Raw genomic sequence first — 16,022 nt, forward strand, 5'->3', positions numbered from 1 at the left:
AACTGCAGACCGAGCCGTGACAGTAGATGCGTTACCTGTTGATCTGTGACTATTATTCAAAGCCCCGCTGTCTTGTGCGAAACGTATGTTGCATGTGTTTAATAATATCTGTAATCGTTCAGACAAATTAATATCAGGAAATTGGTCAATAGACGATTGCAAATGATCCAAATTAGAAGTTTGTTGTAATGGTACATCATTAAAAGTTGTTTCTACAAAATCTGGATACATATTTTTCAGTTGTTGTAATCTTTCACACAAGAGATGCGGATTTGCATTTTGTATTTCAAGCATGCTCTGTAACAAGTCTGAGAGAGTTTGATCTGGTTGACAGTTGGGTGCTTCAGCTGTGGAAAAAGATTTCTCTGCATCCATTTTTAATCTTTATTTTTAGGCCAAAAATGAAAACATAATATGCAATATCACAAAATTAAAGAAAAAACACAAATAAAGGTACTACAAACAGAAAAATCATGACATGTCTGTTCTGAAAAAGGTACTACAATCAGATGTAGCTAATACATAATCCATCATACATTTCTAACTTGGATGTGCGCAGGTAACCATGGCGCTGAGAAGACTAACGGTTAATTGTCTTTCTCTCAACTGATCATTTAATTCTCTAAGGATACGCTCATGATTCTCTTCGACACATGTCTGCAATCTATGGAGAGATTCCTCTAATGACTGATTCAGCTGATATAAACGGTCTAATATTTCAGGAACCAATGCATTAAGATGCTTCAATCTGTTATGAACTTCAAAAAACGCTGACGCTATTCTGTCACAATTTATTTGAAAGTGGTAATCCAATTTGTTATGAATTGCTAAAAATTCAGAGGCGATTCTGTTTTGATTCTCTTTGAAGTGACCATCCAATCTGATACTAATGTCATCCAATCTGCTATTAAGTTCATCAAAACGCCTATTAATGGCGGATGTACTGTTACATTTCTCTATGGCCTGGTCATCTAATCTTTTAATGATTTCACGACACAGAGTCCGAATATCATCCTGCACATCATTTCTGCTCTCCGTCCCCCGCACTTCTTCTTTTTCAGCTTCTTCTTCTTCCTTCGTCGCTACGTAAAAAGGATACGGCGTCTGCCTGGCTCTCACTGTAGCCTCATCGTATCGATCACTGGTCCATGACAAACGATCCCATTCGACGACCTGTGATTCCGTCCATGTTAAAATATCATCCACGCTGCTGCCGTGTCTATCTGTATAGAATATTTTTAAAAACCATTAAAAAAACTGATTTTCCACATTAATGGTTGTTATGCTGTGGAATACGTTGATAACTATAAGTGTAAATCTGAAAATAAGATAGTCTTACCCTGAGGAGTTTGATGTGAATTAGATCCTATTATGTGTTTCCGTTTCCTCTGAGGTTCAATGATGGATACGTCAGACTCTATGTCAGAATCTGATGTGAGCTTGATTATTTGTTCAGCACAGCCGATGCCTCTATCTGTAAAATAAAAAAATAAAAAAAATAAATAAATAAATAAAACATCAAAAACTAGTACTCGTAGAAATTTCTATAAAATAATAAAATAAAGATAGCCTTACTGTTAATTAGCTTAACCTGAGGAGTTTGGTATGTGGTAGAGTCATCTATGTTTTTCCGTTTCCTGGGAGGTACATTGACGCACACCTCAGACTCTTCGTCTGAATCTGACGTGAGGTCTACCAGTTCAGCAGTACTGATTTGTTCAGCCGGAGATCTCGCTGCCGTGTAAGTAGGCAGGGCGTCTCTTATCCTATCAGCATCGCTGGTGCTAGGACCGTGTTCTTCAAAATCCTGCATCAGATCAATAAACCCTGGTTGTGTCACTAGAAGTGCTATTTCTATAAAAGATAAATATGATTAATATTTTACATTAACATTATATAATATTATTAAAAGACCAAAAAAAAACAAAAAAAACCTGTGTCTGAGACATGTACGTCATCTGGGGTTCCCGTCACTGTAAACAAATAACAAATTGGTAAATTTAATTTTGTATAAATAAATAAAATAAATAAATAAAATATGCACTTACAGAGATTTATGACAGTGAATGCATCCTGTTCAACATTTGATCCTATTAAATATATAAAAAGCCTGTTATGAATTTACACAAATAATAAGATTCATATTCAAACATTACAATTAACAATAAACCAGAATTTATCTCAATTAAAACAATGATTAAACCAGAATTTATCTAAATTAAAACAGAGCAGCAAAAAAGCAGCAGTTTGTCGCCATCTCGTGGTTCAATGTAGAAACAACAATACAGAACCCAAGCATACTTTTAACAGAAGCAAAAATTTTATTAAATGGCTAATATTATGTTTAACATTTACAAAATGAAAAAGGTAAAAAAAAATAGTATGTGAAATATATAACATTTAAAACAGATTAAACCAGAATTTATCTCAATTAAAACAGCGCAGCAAAAAAAAAAAAAAAAAAAAAAAGATCACTAGCAGTTTAAACACAACTGTAAAATCACAGGATCATTAACACCTTGCTTAGCGTGTATGAGAAACTACATGTACAAAGCGTAATCGGAATGAAAAAACTACATTTTATCTCATAGAATTATACGTCGCCATGGTCTACACACGCAGAGTTATGACGTTGCGTTGTCTTGGTTGTCAATAACAACCGGATGGGTAATTCGTGACAAACATAACGATGCAATCTTAACAAGCTAGTCCATAAATATCAACGCATAAAAACAGAAAAGTCAAACAGACAACAAAAAGATGAATAAAGCTTTCGCCAATTATGAAAACAATTATGTTGAGTGAATAACAAACATAGGTCATTAAACAATAATGTTAAGAAAATGTAGATCGTCATTACAGAAAAACAATCTTTCATTTAAATATAGGCTATCGTTAGCTGGTACGTAGTATGACCTAGAAAAATTAATGATAAATCGGTAGAAACTTTTTTTCCTCTTTTCAATGAAATACATCCATGCTTACTAAAACACATGCATTTCAAAAGCCACAGCTTAAATATTAAAAAAGAAACTCACCGATCGTTGTCATCTTTTTCGAGACTGGAGAAAAAGCGGCAGAAGATTTCGTTTAACTCGCAGAAAAGTGTAGCTAAGATATGAAACAGGCCGACTTATATAAAGACAACCCACAGCAGGGGACGGAGGCTTGTTTTGTTTTTCCACGTTGGGGGGTGAGCATGTGTTAAAGAAATTAACTCACCAGATAATTGCTTGCATATCATGTTTAGAATATTGTATAGCGATTTTTTTTTTTTAATTTAAATTACGTTTGATCTACATTGATAGAACCCTATACCATGATATTACTATATGGAAATGTATAACAAGATATGTAGGTTAGAATATAGATGTTAGACAATTGCGTGTGTGTGTGTGTGTGTTTGTGTGTATATATATATATATATATATATATATATATATATATATTTATAGATAGATAGATATTAGAGACTATGTATGTATATATATATATATATATATATATATATTTATAGATAGATAGATATTAGAGACTATGTATGTATATATATATAAATATATATATATATTTATAGATAGATAGATAGATATTAGAGAATATGTATGTATATATATATATATATATAGATAGATAGATAGATATTAGAGAATGTGTGTGTGTGTGTGTGTATATATACACATTTGACTTATTGGGGTAGAAACTGTTTTAAAAAATCTACGTACGAAACATTATATCAAAGTCTAAGAGAGTTTTAAACAGAAAATATACTGAATGTTTTATCATACAGAACTAATTTTTCTTTTTTAGTCAAATAATTTTGAGTTCCATTTTAAAATCTAAAGAGATTGCCATTTTCATCAATAACCAAGAGATGGCACCAGAGCTCTATATATTGTATCTGAAAGACCAGGTGTTTTTTCCATTTTTTCACCCCCGGGGTGAAAAGGAAGAATACAACACCCTAAATGTCAGAGGGCAACCGAAAGACAACAGAAGATGCTTTTGGAAAGGATTTTTTCCATATGTGAAAGGTGACAATCTCCCTGGCAAGATGTTATTTAAACAAACTTTTAAAATACGCGTGACAGCTCTGACACAGATGAGTTTGTATAAGACGACAGACGTAAACATTCCAGAGCATTCTGTTTTGTCTCACACTGCTAATGGTTATTCAGTTTTAATAAAAACTATAAGAGCGTGAGGGACAACATATTAGGTTGTTGGTTTTATTTATCTACTTAGCTTATAGTTTTATATAGAATAAAATCACCAACTGAATTATCCACCACGACTTGCAGAGGTCCATAGCGATCTTATAGCGGGCAGAGTGAATAAAATGGTTAAGTCACATGTGTTTGCTTAGCTCAAACATTGTTTTTACGATCCGAAAAGGCCTCAGGTACCCATAGAATAAATGAAGTATTTAAAAACATATGTTGAGGCGACATATGTTTGCAAAAATTCCAAATGCATCCAGACTTTCGTGGGAAATTAGTCTGTAAACATTTTTCTACCCCATCACCCTCTGCTTTGAGAAAACAGCATTTTTCTCAGGTTTCACATTACGGTCGCTTAGAAGTTACTTGGAGAGAGAGAGAGATTTTTAGACTTCATTGCATTCGTGTTAAGGACATCAAAAAAAAGTAAGGAGTGTTTTTTTCCCCTGCTCTCTGAAAAAACATGAGTTGTTTTATAAATAAATGTTTAATACTGTTTTAGAAGCATGTTTAATTTTATACAATTTATTTATAAACTTTTAAAAGAAGTGAATGTTATTCAATGAACTTTTTGAAATATACTAAATATACTAAACACCATTTATAGTAATCAACTCTTTGAATTACTGTGATGTTGGAGTTTAGGGATAAGTGATAAAAAATAGTCATGTCAATGGAAGGTCTCCACAAAAACATGGACATGTCCACAAAAACCTCTTATGCTTTGACAAAGTTAAAATGAAAATTCAGCTACTTGATGAACATCATTTTGTGTGTTTTATATTTCATAAGCATTTGTAAACCAATTTCATTCGAACATCATTGCACGAGGAAATCTTTTCCTGACTTTATTGTGATGTTTTAAAGTTTTCTGTGAATATTGTAAATACGATTTAAACTTATTACTGTTTTATGGCTCATTCTTTTAACCACTAGCAAACCCATGCAATAAAATTCGACCCCATTTTAAAGCTTGTGACTCAACCGATTTTTTTATTTCATAAAATATACCATGTTTATTCTTTTGTTATTTTGATCCAACTGTTTCTAGATTCGTGTTGCTTATCGTTTGCACAGACAGAGAGATGAGAGCATCATAAAATGACCACAAGCAAGCTGGAATGCGGATGCCATCACATCACACCCTCAAATATGGCGTGTCAGAGTTCAAAAAGCCTTAAAATCATCCGTCTGCCATTTGATCACCCAGAAGATGTCCAGAGGTTCACAGGGCAACATCGCTATTCAAAATATGTGGACAAAGGTCATATCGGGCCCCGGAGGATCACCAACAATGTCAAAGGTCATTGGGGTGATACTACGGTCAACCATGGTAGGGGGATGGGAAAACTTTGTGGGTGGTCCGTGGGGGAGGGGAACGTCGTGGGTGGCCCCAAGGGTCACAGGGGTCAGAAAGGTCAAAGGTCACGATCCATCATTTTGACAGAAGGTGCAGCATATAACTACTCACAAGGGTTTGAGCTTGCGCTCCGCTCCCATGTTCTGACACAAACACAGAGAGAGTATCGTACATTATTATCAGTTTAAAGTTGTATTTGTGTATGACTAACCTGCAGTCAGTGGTGGAAAGAGTACTGAAAATTTGTACTCAAGTACAAGTACTGTTACATTGCTGAAATAATACTCAATTACAAGTAGAAGTACTGGTGTCAAAAAAGTACTCGAGTAAAAGTACAAATTACTTTTCTACAAAACTACTCAAATTAATAACTACTTTTTAGCTGGCGATATTTAATGAATTACCAAACAATATTCAATCAAATCATAGATCTAAGTAGAAAATAGCTACATTTAACAAAGCACTTTCACCTTATTCATGAAGTGCACGAATTACTGGTCACGATACTGGAATTTCTAACTTCAATACAATACCTTGAAAATAATCAATATTCAGTATCATTTTAAATACCATGGGGAAAACCACCACATATTGTATACTGCCATATAGATATTTTAAAATCTAATTTTTATGTCCATCCATTTTGTCAAGGCAATCATTATTTTCAAGCTTCAAAAAGTACAAGACTCGTAACAGTCTCATGTTGTTCCACACTCATAAGACCTCCGTTCATCTTTGGAACACGAATGAATATATTTTTGATGAAATCCAAGATCTTTCTGACCCTCCATAGACAGCAACATTATTACCACATTCCAGGTCCAGAAAGGTAGTAAAGACAATAGTCCATGTGACTGCAGTGGTTCAACCTTAATGTTATGAAGCAATGAGAATACTTTTTGTATTTCAAAAAAAAAAAAAAAAAAAAAAAAAAACGACTTTATTCAATTTCTTCTCTTCCATGTCAGTCTCTGACACTGTTCACTTAGTAAACATAGTGCAGCACTTCCAGGTTCTACGTCAGAACGTCGGCTCATTATTGGCCAGATTCTGCATCAGCATCACACGCATGTGTCGTGGTGCTCACATGAGCAGCATCAGAGAGTGACACGTATAGAGGAAATTGTTGAATAAAGTAGTTAATTTTGTTTTTGCACACAAAAATTATTCTGGTCTCTTTATAACATTAAGTTAGACAGACTATTTTATTTATATGTACAAATCATACAAATGCCCCATTCTGAAACATACATTTACATTGTAAAAAAATTAAAGATCCACTTTTGTTTGTTGAAAGACTTTATAGTGTATTTCACTTACAGCCAATACGATTTCCTGTAGCATTTTCATCGGCCAGGCATGGAAGTGTATGATAAGTGTTGTTAACTTTTGACAATGTTTACTTTAAGAGCACGGAGAGGTTCGCGATTGCACACTACACAGACCGTGCACTCATCTGAGTGAGAGGAGAGGCAGTTCACTGAGAGCTCGCTTTGGCTATTACATGAATGTGCTCTCGCGTTACAATAATGCGCTCTTGACATTTGTAATTAAAATACGCCATTGAAACCCGCGGGTATGATTACATTTATGCGCAATACCTGTAATCCTGCACTGTAACTGAAACGAGTGACAGCAGGAGGAGGCGGGTGTGTGTCAAACTTGCTGTCTGGGAGATGAGAGAATGAGAATTTTCATTGGTCCTTTTACGATCGGATAAATTTATTGGCTACAAATATGCTGGTCAAAGGTTTCAATATTAATTCAAATTGTAGGCGTACTCAGTAACGGAATGTGATTTTACAAGTAGCGAAGTAGATTACTTAGCTTCATTTGTACTTAAGTACAAGTAAAATTACAGATTTAAAAATGTACTCAAAAAAGTACAAAAACCTGAAAAAAACTACTTAATTACAGTAACGTGAGTAGTTGTAATTCGTTACTTCCACCTCTACCTGCAGTATTTCTTTAGAACAAAACTGTGCAGATCTATCATCTCAAGTCACACACCAATCTTCTTCAGCTAGCCTATGTGTCCCACCCCAACACACACCAGAGAAAAAACTTTGCAGGTCATATGGCTGAGAGAGAGCATACTCGGATTCAGTGGGCTTATAATGCCACATTTTATTGTCAGTAAGGGTAAGGGCGTTGTTAAAAAAATGGCATAAGTGGAAAAATTAAATGTATTTTTTCATAAAACGGCAATTTAAAAAATATTATTTCTCACATACGCACACACATGCAGGGCCTTAGAACCCTTTCTCTCTCTCCAAGCCACTCCCTAGCAACCAAACAGACTACCCTAGCAACCGTATAGCAAGACCTATATCTCTGCATTAGAGCATCGTAGGGACATGGCGGTTGGCTTATATTGGCAAGCAGCCTTTAGTGTATCATCATTGGCAGCTGCTAAGCCACTCCCTGGCAACCAAACAGAGTACTCTAGCAACCGTTTAGCAAGACCTATATCTCTGCATCAGAGCATCGTAGAGACATGGCGGTTGGCTCTTTTGACTCATGCTAGCAAACTGGATTTCCAACATGCTAAACATGCTAGCAGTAAATAGCTACATGCTAATAGTGATTAGCTAAGTGCTAAAGTGGGCTAAGAACATGCTAAGAAATCTATATCAACACCATAGTAACCATCTGTGACAATTACCAACCACCTAGTAACATCATAGCAACCACCTAGCAACTGCCTAGCAACCACTCATAACACCCTAGCAACCGCCTAGCAACACCTTAGCAACTGCCCCAAGTACCTTACTAACTGCCTAGCAACCGCCTAGCAACCACCCAGGTTACAATAGCAACCGCCTAGCAACCACCCAGAACACCCTAGCAACCGCCTAGCAACACCGGCTTGAAAAAGCCAACTTACTGATCTTCTATTTAAGATTATTAAGTTGGCTTGAAAAAGCCAACATATTGATATTCTATTTAAGCTTATTATTAAGTTGGCTTGAAAAAGCCAACTTACTGTAATGCTATTTAAACTTATTATTAAGTTGGCTTGAAAAAGCCAACTTACTGAAATGCTTATTAAACTTATTGTTATTAAGTTGGCTTGAAAAAGCCAACTTATTGTAATGCTATTTAAACTTATTAAGTTGGCTTGAAAAAGCCAACATATTGATCTTCTATTTAAGCTTATTAAGTTGGCTTGAAAAAGCCAACATATTGATATTCTATTTAAGCTTATTATTAAGTTGGCTTGAAAAAGCCAACTTATTGTAATGCTTCTTAAAGTTATTATTAAGTTGACTTGAAAAAGCCAACTTACTGAAATGCTATTTAAACTTATTAAGTTGGCTTGAAAAAGCCAACTTACTGTAATGCTATTTAAACTTATTAAGTTGGCTTGAAAAAGCCAACATATTGTTCTTCTATTTAAGCTTATTATTAAGTTGGCTTGAAAAAGCCAACTTATTGTAATGCTATTTAAACTTATTAAGTTGGCTTGAAAAAGCCAACATATTGTTCTTCTATTTAAGCTTATTATTAAGTTGGCTTGAAAAAGCCAACTTATTGTAATGCTTCTTAAAGTTATTATTAAGTTGACTTGAAAAAGCCAACTTACTGAAATGCTTATTAAACTTATTAAGTTGGCTTGAAAAAGCCAACTTACTGTAATGCTATTTAAACTTATTAAGTTGGCTTGAAAAAGCCAACTTACTGTAATGCTATTTAAACTTATTAAGTTGGCTTGAAAAAGCCAACATATTGTTCTTCTATTTAAGCTTATTATTAAGTTGGCTTGAAAAAGCCAACTTATTGTAATGCTATTTAAACTTATTAAGTTGGCTTGAAAAAGCCAACATATTGTTCTTCTATTTAAGCTTATTATTAAGTTGGCTTGAAAAAGCCAACTTACTGTAATTCTTCTTCTTCTTGTTCTTCTATTTAAGCTTATTATTATTCTTCTTAGACTAAATTTCTAATTGCTACTCCTCCTAGACTGTTCAAGCTACAAACACCAAACTCTAATATTTCTAATCTATCTATATATATCTTTCTATCTATCTCTTTCTATGTATATCTTTCTATCTAAATCTATCTATCTATCTATCAAACTAAATCTATCTTTCTATCTAAATCTATCTATCTATCTTTCTATCTATCTATCATCTGACTATTTCTATCTTTCTATCAAACTATATCTATCTTTCTATCTATCTATCTATCTATCTATCTATCTGACTATTTCTATCTTTCTATCTAAATCTATCTATCTTTCTATCAAACTAAATCTATCTTTCTATCTAAATCTATCTATCTATCTTTCTATCTATCTATCATCTGACTATTTCTATCTTTCTATCAAACTATATCTATCTTTCTATCTATCTATCTATCTATCTATCTGACTATTTCTATCTTTCTATCTAAATTTATCTATCTAAATCTATCTATCTATATCTTTCTATCTATATCTGTTTCTGTCTATCTAAATCTATCTATCTTTCTATCAAACTAAATCTATCTATCTATAAAACTATATCTATCTATCTTTCTATCTATCTATCTATCTATCTGACTATTTCTATCTTTCTATCTAAATCTATTTAACTATCTTTCTATCTATCTTTCTATCTAAATCTATCTAAATCTATCTATCTATATCTGTTTCTGTCTATCTATCAAACTCTATCTATCTATCTATCTATCTATCCCATAGCAACCACCCAGAACAACCTAGCAACCGCATAGCAGCCAACCAGAACACCATGGCAACCACACAAATCAATCTGGCAACATCCTAGTAACTAGCCCGAGTACCTTAGCAACCACATAGGACTACCCTGGCAAGGACCCAGGATACCTTAGCAACCACATAGCACCACCTTAGCAACCACCCCGAGTACCCTAGCAACCGCATAGCAACAACTTAGCAACCACCCCGAGTACCCTAGCAACCGCATAGCAACACCTTAGCAACCACCCAGAGTACCCTAGCAACCGCATAGCAACACCCTAGCAACCACCCCGAGTACCCTAGCAACCGCATAGCAACACCTTAGCAACCACCCCGAGTACCCTAGCAACCGCATAGCAACACCCTAGCAACCACCCCGAGTACCCTAGCAACCGCATAGCAACAACCTAACAACCACCCAGAACACCTTAGCAACCGCATAGCAACACCTTAGCAACCACCCTGAGTACCCTAGCAACCGCATAGCAACACCTTAGCAACCACCCCGAGTACCCTAGCAACCGCATAGCAACACCCTAGCAACCACCCCGAGTACCCTAGCAACCGCATAGCAACAACATAGCAACCACCCAGAACACCTTAGCAACCGCATAGCAACCACCCCAAGTACCCTAGCAACCGCATAGCAACAACCTAGCAACCACCCCGAGTACCTTAGCAACCGCATAGCAACACCTTAGCAACCACCCCGAGCACCCTAGCAACCGCATAGCAACCACCCCAAGTACCCTAGCAACCGCATAGCAACACCTTAGCAACCACCCGAGTACCCTAGCAACCGCATAGCAACACCTTAGCAACCACCCCGAGTACCCTAGCAACCGCATAGCAACAACATAGCAACCACCCAGAACACCTTAGCAACCGCATAGCAACCACCCCAAGTACCCTAGCAACCGCATAGCAACAACCTAGCAACCACCCCGAGTACCTTAGCAACCGCATAGTAACACCTTAGCAACCACCCGATTACCCTAGCAACCGCATAGCAACACCTTAGCAACCACCCCCGAGTACCCTAGCAACCGCATAGCAACACCTTAGCAACCACCCTGAGTACCCTAGCAACCGCATAGCAACCACCCCGAGTACCCTAGCAACCGCATAGCAACACCTTAGCAACCACCCCGCGTACCCTAGCAACCACATAACACCCTAGCAACCACCTTGATTATCCTGACTCTATCTATCTATCTATCTATCTATCTATCTATCTATCTCAAAACTACTAAACTAAAACAAAACTTTCGAACTGAAAACTTTCAAACTTTATAAACTACTTTAAACTTTCTGGACCGACTTTTTCAAGCCAACTTAAAGTTAAAACTTTTTTATCTAGTTAAGTTGGCTTGAAAAAGCCAACATATTGTTCTTCTATTTAAGCTTATTATTAAGTTGGCTTGAAAAAGCCAACTTATTGTAATGCTATTTAAACTTATTATTAAGTTGGCTTGAAAAAGCCAACTTATTGATATTCTATTTAAGCTTATTTTTCTTAGACTAAATTTTGCCCTGCTACTCCTCCTAGACTGTTCAAGCTACAACCACCAAACTCGGACTAGACCTCCAGACTGTTCTGACTCGAGTTGCTATATCTTTTCAGACTGATCCGACTTATGGTTTTCCTAAAAATGCTGATTAAAACTGGAAAAAACTCCCATTGACTTACATTGAAAATCTGAACATTCCATCAAACTCCAACTGTCAAAAATTCAAATTTAAACACACTGAAGCCCATTAGACTCAATGAAGCTGCCATTCTATGTACTATTACTGCCATTTAAACTCATTTAAACTCTCTCTCTCTCTCTCTATTTGTCTGTCTGTCTATCTATCTATCTGTCTGTCTATCTGTCTATCTATCTATCTATCTATCTAAACTCATTCAAACTCATAAACTCATCTATCATCTATCTATCTATCACTTCTCATCTATCTGTTCTCTATCTATCTATCTATCTATCTATCTATCTATCTAAACTCATTCAAACTCATAAACTCATAAACTCATCTATCTACCTATCTATCTATCTATCTATCTATCTATCTATCTATCTATCTGTCATCTATCTATCACTCACCTATCTCTCTTCTCATCTATCACTTCTCATCTATCTATCTATCTATCTATCATTGCCAAATGAATGACAGAAATGTATGCACTTATTATGTTCTTACACATTTTTCAAAAATGGTATTTTTCATGGTAATATGTGGATGTGGATTATAGTAATGCCATATGGAACAACTATTTTTTAAGTAAGCACTTTTTAACGAGGCTTAGTTGTTCTCTAGGCTTGTAATCAAAAATAGGACTTCTGTACATTTGTTGCAAATTTACAGATAATGCAATTAAGATGTTTACATTTGCTTGTTGGAGTAATATTGCTTGTCAACTGAAAACAAGTTTCCCATTTGTATTAGCAAAATTGCAGAAGTTTAACAGTTCATAAAATCTTTTAAAAAAAATAAATTAATTGTACATTGATTTCCCTTATTAAAAAGTAAACTGATTAAGACAGTGTAAAAGGTGTGAGTGTGGATTAGTAATCTGGCCCCCTGGTATCAAGGAGAAAAAATGTTGGCCCTCGTCACTATTGAAGTTGGCCATCTCTGATATACATGCATGTCTGAAATATTTTTTATAATTGAATGGATCAATTTTGCATGGCCACACAATTTTTATTGTTGTAAAATGATCAAGAAAGACAAAATCAAGTAATTATATTTAAAATATAATTTTATTCAGTAAATGCCTATTTGGATCGCACTTAGTCTGGACCCTCACCCTTAAGTGTGCCAAACTGAAGTAAAAAGCTCCAGAATAACTCACTCTTGGGATCACTGGAACACTCAAGCCTCTCCACCACGTCAAGGTGGCGATCCTTGGAAAGGACATTCACTCTCCATTCATTCTTTATCTAACACACACACACACAGTCTATATCTAACACATACATACACACATGCACACAAGAAGTAGACACAAAGTAAACAGTGTAATAATATCTATTGAATTTATTTGCATTTGTATTAGCTTTATTATTAAAATCAATAGCAATGTTGAATGCAGATTTGTATCTATTCTAAAACACAATACACAGGATCATGATAGCTATAATATGTCTGTAGTACTCCAGCTCTGACATTTGAGTGTGCGCCGCTTATGAACACAGGGTCCAAGAGAGTGTTGTTTTCTGTTGTCCCGGTGCTGATTAGCTGTGTGTATCCTTTATCTTCAAACAAATTGAGAATAGGTTTGTTGCAATGAGAGAACTCATCTTCATTGAAGTCGCCACAAACAATTAAAGGCTTGAAATCAATGATCTCCAGAGATGTCAAGAGGGCATTCAGATTAGTCAAAAACTCTGTTAAATTATAACTAGGTGGTCTGTAGATTACTGCAAGAAGTGCTTGTTTGGGGGCTTCTATCTTCAAAACCAAATATTCCAGGTCTGTAACATTTTGCATATACATCAAAGGACGAGCTTGTAAGCTGTTCTTTACATACATGGCCACTCCACCACCATTCTTGTTTGCCAAATGTGCATAGTTTGTGTAGGAAGCATGCCTGTTGCGTTTGTACATGGTGTATCCATCCAGATGTAGATGTGGAGGAACAGCTGAACCTGACAGATGTGTTTCAGTAAGGCACAAAATATCAGCCAATAAAAGTTCATGGTGGCATTTTAAATCATCCATATGACACTCCAGTCCCTCTGTGTTATGATGAATGATTTTAAAAGCTGAATTCAGTTTGGAATCCTGTACAATGTTTAGGATGGGCTGGATATTGTGAAAATCTGCTTTTGGCATGTTCTCCAAGGAGGTACTTATTTCTGGATCACAGAAAAGTTTCTTTTCATCAAAGTCAGTGATGTGCAATCCACTGAGTGATGTTGTTCTGCTGAGTGCAACGTATGCCATGCCTGGTTCGAATATGTGCTTCAGAGAAACAACGGCACAATCAATTGTCATTCCTTGCACTTTATGGATGGTGCATGCGAAAGCAAGCTTCATGGGAAATTGCCTTCGAACTGTCCCTTTTTTTTTAAGCGGTTCCTCTGACCTCTCAATATAGACAATGTTGTCGTCTCCATCAGGTGCTTTGTTGCGATGTTTCTGTCCTGCAGTCACATTATCCAAGTGAAGACCAATTAAATTAACAATTGTAACACCATCTCGGGTCTGAGCTATTATCTTTGCCACCTTGCCAAAAGTACCATTAACCAGTCCATCTTCTACATCAATATTTCTTGTAAGCATTACTCGTGCTCCAATATCAATCTGTAGTTTGTCAATAAGGTCACGCTTGTCTCCTTTTAATGGTGCCGCTTGTCTTTTCATTTCACCTGTTCGTGGATCTTTTTTGTAATCATGTGCATCAATGTTAATAATATTTGAAAAGCGAGAGGATATGGCTTCAGTGTTGTGATTGTCTACCTGTTTATTGGTTGCATAAATGTGTAAAGCATCAGAGGGACACTCTTCAGGGGAGGACCTTATGACAGCTTCTAACATGCATTTGTCTGCATCATTCAGCTTCTCGTGCTTCTTTTTTACTCTCAGCCTGTTGAGCAGCTCAGCATATGCAAGATCATCTCTCTGTCTCATGATCTGTGAAAGTGTTATCATTTGAAAATGATCTTTCCAGAAGTCCAGCACATGGTCCTCATACACACAGAGTGGTTTTGCTCTTCCCACAGGTGGTAATTGATTAAAATCACCTACAGCTAATGTAGATAATCCACCAAAAGGTTTCTGGTTTCCTTTAATCTGTTGCAGTCTCCAGTTCACATAGGCAAATAAATCTTTTGACACCATAGATATTTCGTCAATAATTAAAATGCGTGCATTAGAAAGGTCTGCCCTGATTTCATCCAAGCTGTTTCCCAGGGGTTGGTATGGAGGCTTCAAGCTTCTTGGGAGTTTCAGAAGACAGTGCAATGTTTTACCTGAGATGTTAAAGGCAGCAGTACCTGTGAATGCTGTTAAAAGAACGGTTGGCTTGGAAATGTCAGTATGCTCTCGAATGCATGGAAGCCGACGCAAAATCTTGGTTGCTTCTGAATAAATAGATTTAATTACATGCGATTTACCAACTCCTGCTCCTCCATTCAAGAAATATGAAAACTGTTGTGGGTTTTCACCAGAGACACATCTTTTACACCAGTCTCGAACTGCATAAAATACGGAAGCTTGTGTTTGATTTAAGCTCTGATACATTTTGCGAATCTGTGCAGGATTCAGTTGGGCAGTTTCCATTACCGGCATAGCTGTGTTACTGAGAGAGGCAGATGCTGTGTATTCAGGAATATCTTCTTGCTCATTCGTTTCATTATGATCAGTGGGTTCACGTTCCAATATGCTCTCCAATCGGATCAGTTCATTTGCAGGTGCCAGTGTAGTCCATGCATCTTCAACTGGACCATTTTGTTCAAAATCCTCAATTGCCTTTTCTATAGCCTCATTATGTTTTTCGAATTTCTCACGGTTTTCGTTTACAATCTTGCACACACGCTGCACTTCATCAGTTCCTGGTAGTTTTACTGAAGCAAATGAATAAAAGGATTCATATGTCTGAAATCTGGCTGACTTCAGCTGCTCATCTGAGTGATATGGCAAGTAAAGTTTCAGAAGCGTTCCATAGAATTTTTCTGGATGTTTTTGCTCTGAGAAACGGGCATATCTAATAACAGCAGGTTTTCCCCTCGTTCTT

At 36.1% G+C, this 16,022-nt stretch overlaps 1 long non-coding RNA gene across 1 annotated transcript; it reads right to left on the minus strand.

The window, feature by feature from the left end:
* Window positions 1–379: 379 nt before the first annotated feature.
* Window positions 380–1,655, minus strand: LOC127494489 (uncharacterized). Its single transcript, XR_007924894.1, has 3 exons — window positions 1,576–1,655; window positions 1,340–1,474; window positions 380–1,223 (listed from the first exon to the last, which is right to left on the minus strand). It is a non-coding gene; the product is annotated as an uncharacterized LOC127494489 (long non-coding RNA).
* Window positions 1,656–16,022: the final 14,367 nt, after the last annotated feature.

This window comes from Ctenopharyngodon idella, chromosome 2 (genome assembly GCF_019924925.1).
Source record: "Ctenopharyngodon idella isolate HZGC_01 chromosome 2, HZGC01, whole genome shotgun sequence".
In the NCBI taxonomy this organism is placed as follows: Eukaryota; Metazoa; Chordata; class Actinopteri; order Cypriniformes; family Xenocyprididae; genus Ctenopharyngodon; species Ctenopharyngodon idella.